Consider the following 6,458-nt stretch of genomic DNA (forward strand, 5'->3'; position numbering starts at 1 on the left):
GTTTCCAGCCAGATGTCCAGAACAAGTTCTGGAGAGGGAGAGCCACACAGTCAATGTCTCCAGGGGTGTAGATCCCGTGCAGGGAATGTCCAACAATATATATGGGGGCACATACAACATCACAGTTAATTATTTTCAGAATCAACAGTATTAAAGACAATGTATTAAATGTTGTAAATATTTGATAACTGTTGAAATGATATTTTATTGTTTACATATATCCTATGTCTTTATGTTTCACACACAATAAACTATTGTGCTTGTCAAATTCATTGTTTCTTGTCATTCTCAAATGTATGAAAATTAGACAACTCATTTAGTAACATGTTTGGTGTTATGATGGTAAATAGTATGTTCAAAAGTCAAATATTGAATTATTCACTGTAAAATTAGTTTAAAGAGCAAAATTCGTTTACAAATATTTCAATTCTTTCATGGAGTTGAGAACATTCACCTGGAGCATAACTTGGATACCGTTCAATTGTTTATTACGAACTTTATGTATCAAACACATACTGAACTGATGCCTTTTCATGTTTTGGTATTTCTGGAAAAAAATATTGGTGTTTCCATGGCAAGAAACTGGACTTAGAATGAAAAACGTAACTGGAGCGTAACTCAGGAACCGTTTCATATTTTATTTTGAAACTTTACATATGCATCGAACACATGCTGAACTGATGCCTTTTGTTATTGCCTTGGTAACAATGTGGACTTAACTCAAATACAGGTTATTCTGATTACCAGAGCGTAACCTGAAAAACAGATGGGTTGTAGAGTTCATTTCTGGATAAAACACTTATCATTGTTATACTAGTATTGTCCTGACACTTTTTACCCATACTGTACTGAAACTGTCATGCTATTTTGGATTTTCTTAAAAAAGATCTTGTTTGTTACCACAATTACCTAATTGAGATGTACAAAACTTGACGGGGCAGTGGGGTAGCCTAGTGGTTAAAGTGTTCGCTCGTCACGCCGAAGACCCGTGTTCGATTCCCCACATGGGTACAATGTGTGTATCCCATTTCTATTGCTGGAATATTGCTTAAAGCGCATAAAACCATACTCAATCACTATAACACTTGACAAAGAAACTTGGTGATTGGTAAAAAAAGAACACAAATTACTAGCGGCACCCGAAACAGCCTACTTCCTGCAAGGGGTTTAATAATAAAATTAGTGCTTACAATTAGGCAATTTACAAAATGATCCAGTGATCTTGACCACTGATGTCGTAATTGTTCTGGAGTTACCGTCCCTTTCTCTGTGTATATTCGCTACCATATGAACAAACACCAATTTATTATTCTCATGTGCTGCATGGTGGGGGGTAATTATAAACATTGTTTTCTTGTTTGCTTGAATATTGTGTATTGGAGAACTTGCCAAACGCGTGACTGTCTTTCAGATTGTCTATGATGTGATGAACAAAACAAACAGGGTAGGTATCGTCTCAAAATAAAATCTGAGGCGCAAACAGATCGGATGTAGGACAACTTTTATTGCAGATTGATTAGGCGTACTAGTCATAGTGTATAAAATTTAAGAGCAGAAGATGCCACCGACCTGCATTAAAGATACACATAATGTGTGTTATTAATAATCGCTCTTCATGAAATGGGATTTAGATACACTGCACGTGGCGCTGATAGAGCAAGTTTTCAGAGAAGAGTATTCTGCCATCGGCGAAAGGTTCTGAGCTTAAATGCTCCAATTCGAAAGGTTCCAAGTTAACTTAAGAGTGATGTGACATAAAAGCTGACACAACCCTAAAGTGATGCTCCATCAAACGAAGGGTGGCGGAAACGTTTTAAGCCTATCCGTGATGGACTGCATTGATGGAGTCATTATTTTTCAACATTTTCTATCATGACGAACGTACATCTGGACCAGACTTACAGGCAGTAGCAAATGTTATGAACGTCCCACGTCGTCGGAGTACGATGACACGTTATCCACCAAGTCATTGGCCTGACCATCCGATCCACAAAGTCGCCTACTACGATAAGCATAGATTGTTGATGGTTGGGTGGAGCTTTGTTGTTTTGGGTTTTTACACACAAATAAAAATCTCAAAAAACATATTTTGTCCCTTGTTCAGGTGTTACTCCCTACCTTCCGAGAATAATGCTAATATGAAACAAAGACTGAATTCTAGGTTATCACTGCAGCGGAGATAGGTTGTTATCTGGTGTTGACGTTTTATATTTACAAATTCCCTCAAGTACAGAATATGAGGTTATACCACAGATACAAGCGGGGAGTCCAAGGAGCCTTCTTCGAATAAATAGGCACATTATGCTATACTATACCATGAAAGTTAAGGACACTGGTATTTTTCATTAACTGATGTGGATACCATGTGCCCTAACATGCGACTTGGCAGAAAATGCCTACCGTACATGTTGTACATTTTTAGACCAAAAGTATAGCCCTCTCTCATAACGTGAGTTATCTCCCTTCCTATTTACTCCGTCGCGAAAGTCCGCCCATTTCCGGGACGTGCTTGGCAACAATGGCGTCTGTTTATGCGTTACTTGGCGACCGAGAGATAGAGGTCATGACAGTTAACGAGCTGAAGGCGTGTCTCGGCGATCATGGCCAATTTGTCACTGGCAAGAAGTCTGATAACATCCCTCGGCAACAGTATTCCTGATCCGAAGAATCTCGCACTTAGCGTTATTCCCGAATTCACAGAGACTGTAGTATATAACTATTTTGTTCTCGCCATGAACGTGAAGCTACAACATAAGTCTTTTGTATATTGGGTTTAGCACTGTTTCAGACGTATGCAGCCATGCTATCGTTCGATGCAAGGTTATACCATCATTGCCTGCAAGCAACAAGAAGGAATGCCTAGACCACACCACATGGATAAGTCGGCTAAGAGTTGAACTCAAATGCTGGCTGGTTAAAGTTTTATACAGACACTTCTACGTCATCAAACACGAAACCCTCTTTACCTCCCCTTCATAACATTTCCTTTTCATATTGTAATCATGTAGATTTTCATTCCACTGATTGTCAGGATGAATTGCAGGCATCATTTAATTGTATGAATGTGCCAGAGGAAGATGCCAACCGTTTTGAGACTTTAACAAGATGTCAGCATAACATTCACATGTGGTTAGATGCCAGGAGTGAAAGACTTACTTCTTCTAAATTTGGAGATGCTGTGTTGATGTGTAATGACACGAAGCCGGATAATCTTCTGAAAGATGTATGTGGCTACAGAGACATTTCTAATATTAGTTATTGTAAATGGGGAACCAGTCACGAACCTGCAGCACGCAAAGCCTATCAAACAGTAAACAAAGCTGTGTTTGTGTGGAACAGTGTGGTGCTAGCCCAGATGGTTTGATACAAACTGTTGATGGGCATACTGGTGGTGTTCTTGAGATAAAGTTCCTGCACGTTGTGACTGGAAATGGATGGAGCCCAAGGAGTGTGCCAAGGATCCTCGATTCTTCTGTTCTCTTGATGAAAAAGGCTGTGTTCGGCTTAAAAGGTCTCATAGATATTATCATCAAATTCAGGGTCTTCAGAAACCAATGCTTGCCATAAAAGGTGACTCTGCTTGTCGTAAAAGGCGACTAACGGGATCGGGTGGTCAGGCTTGCTGACTTGGTTGATGCATGTCATCGATCCCAATTGCGTGGATCGATGCTCATGATATTAATCACTGGATTGTCTGGTCAAGACTCGATTATGAACAGACCGCCGTCATATAGCTGGAATATTGCTGAGTGCGGCGTTAAACAACCAACCAACCAACTCTGGATTCTGGAGATTCCCAAAAAGCGATGTCAGAGAGCGACTAAAGTACTTTGCACCAATGTCTACATGACGCCTGTGTGTATTGTACTTGGATGGGTGGGCAGGGTGGTGCCAATTGATATCTGATTATCTAATTGACTCCTAACGGAGTGCTAGCTGCTTGTTGTCAGCTACTGGTAATTTTGTTGAAATATGTTTTCACGAACAAGTTATGAAAAATAAACTGTAGATATCCGTTAAAAAACAAAAAAACTAGTATACTGTAGAATTACTGTATAAGACAATAATGATAAGACTTATTTGCATACTAATATTAGATATAATTCTTATATGCATTGCATAATCAGTTCATCAGTTAAACTCTTGACCAATAGAGAACTTGTAAATATTTTATAACTCGTAAATTACATATCGGACAGTGTGTTGGTTTGGCTACTTTCTACTTTTATTTCTTTATTACTATGTTAGTGCTTACTCGCTGTATGCCACAGCCTAATTTAGTTTATCATGTTTAAAGTGATGTGGGTCAATTGAATATTGTATGAGGAAATGTTCATCCGAATCACTAGTTACTCTGAATGTGGGATGTTAGCTTCACATTGGACAGTATTTAGTTGTGTAATGGTTTGGCACTTGTGTGCTTCTTACTTATCATTATGACAGCTAGTTTTACTCTTGGTCTTTTCTGTTATATGCCACAAATACTTTTGGGTGAAGGTTTTACCCCCTTTTTTTCTGGTGGTAGCCACATGGTGCCACTTTGAATCATACGATGTTTTACTTTAAGTTTGTAGAAGCAAGTGTGACTTTGATTTCAGTCATTTGTGGTTTTAAAGCTTATCCTTCAGATAGTTGTGAAAGTGTATGTATGTGTAGAAAGTGTGTTAATTCGATCTTTCATATGTCCTCTTTGTATGTGAACAAATCTTTTATTGACAATGGCTAACTTAGGTTTTACCTGCTGTTCTATGAAGTGTAGAGGACTGCAAGATAATGCCAAGAGAAAGGATGTTTTATTTTTTTACGATCTTAAGCATACTCATTTCATCTACTACAGGATACACATTTTACAAAAGAACTAGAACCAATTTTAAGATCACTGGGGATTTGACTGCATCTTCAATTCCAAAAACAGCCAGTCAAGGGGTGTTGCGATTTTGTTTAACAAAAATGCGGACTATAAGATTCATAAGACTTATATGGATGACAATGGTAATTTACTTATATTAGATATAACTATTAGTGATCAACGGGTAAGACTTATGAATATTTATGGTCCCAATTTAGACTCGTCTGCAAATTTCGCAGCCAATTATTTTTTGTCCTGCTCCTGGAAATCAGAGGAAAAATAGTATCTTATTCTTCCTTCAAGAAAACAAAAATATTGACAAAGAACAAAACCTGATTACACAGATCCTAGTAATATTAATCTTGATGATTTGGAAGATATACGAAAAGAACTAGAGGAAATTAGGCAACACAAGATGGCTGGAATTGGTGAAAGAGTTAGCAGTTATTTCTGTAACCTTGAGAACAGGTTTTTGTTTGTATTCAAAAGGGGGACAAGCCTAAATGCTTCATAACGAACTGGAGGCCCTGATCACTATTGAATGTTTCATATAAACTAGCATCTTCATGCATAACAAATAGAATCAAATCAAAATTGCCATTTATCATTAATGAAGATCAGACTGGCTTTATGACATGTCACTATTTTGAGAAGGCATTTGATTCCATTGCTTGGTCATTAATAGACAAATCTTTATCCTTTCGGGGATTTGGTGAAAATTTAAGAAAGTATATATCTGTATTTTACAACTATATAAAAAGCTGTATGTCCACCAAAGGTCAGTTGTCATCTTGGTTTAATATCGGACGCGGTTGTCGGCAGGGTGACCCATTATCACCGTATATATTTATTCTCTGTGCAGAAATACTAGCCAATATGATCCGTTCTAACAGAGACGTCAAAGGTATCCAGATGGACGGTAGTGAGTATCTTCTTAGTCAGTGTGCTGACGATATGGAATTATTACTTGATGGTAGCCAGTCCTCCTTTGTATCATGTATTAACTTTCGTGATGGTTTTGCCAAAATATCTGGTCTTAAGATTAATTATAATAAAACTCAAGTTATCTGGCCTGGCTCCAAGAGAGGCTGTAAGGTAAAGTTCAAAGATGATTTGTCTATTGAGTCACATTTTGCACAAATCTGGAAAAAATGGTTCAGTTGAACTTAAATTTGAACAAATTATTTGAGTTAAAGCAGATTATGAATAGGTGGATGAAACGGATAGTTACACCAATTGGTAGGGTAGCAATCATTCAATCCTTGTTGATTTCAAAACTCAATTATCTATTGTTATCACTGCCTGATCCCCCAAATGATTTTCTTGTTACTTTAAATGCTATGCTTTTTAAATTTCTTTGGAGTGATAAACGAGATAAAGTAAAGAGGATTGAAATTTGTCAACCTGTTAAGCAAGGGGGCTTAGGTATGGTGAATAATTTTTCATACGTAACATCCCTTTAAGCCACATGGATAAGGAGACTTGTGTCCTCGGGTCCTCAAAAATGGAAGTACCTATTTAAATCTACATAGCCTTATTTGTGTAAACGTGTTGAATTTGAGAGAAAATTATCTTTGATAAGTAATGAGTTTTGGAAAAGTTGTTTTCA

Source organism: Haliotis rufescens, unplaced genomic scaffold (genome assembly GCF_023055435.1).
Source record: "Haliotis rufescens isolate VD_foot unplaced genomic scaffold, xgHalRufe1.0.p SCAF_3, whole genome shotgun sequence".
Classification (NCBI taxonomy): Eukaryota; Metazoa; Mollusca; class Gastropoda; order Lepetellida; family Haliotidae; genus Haliotis; species Haliotis rufescens.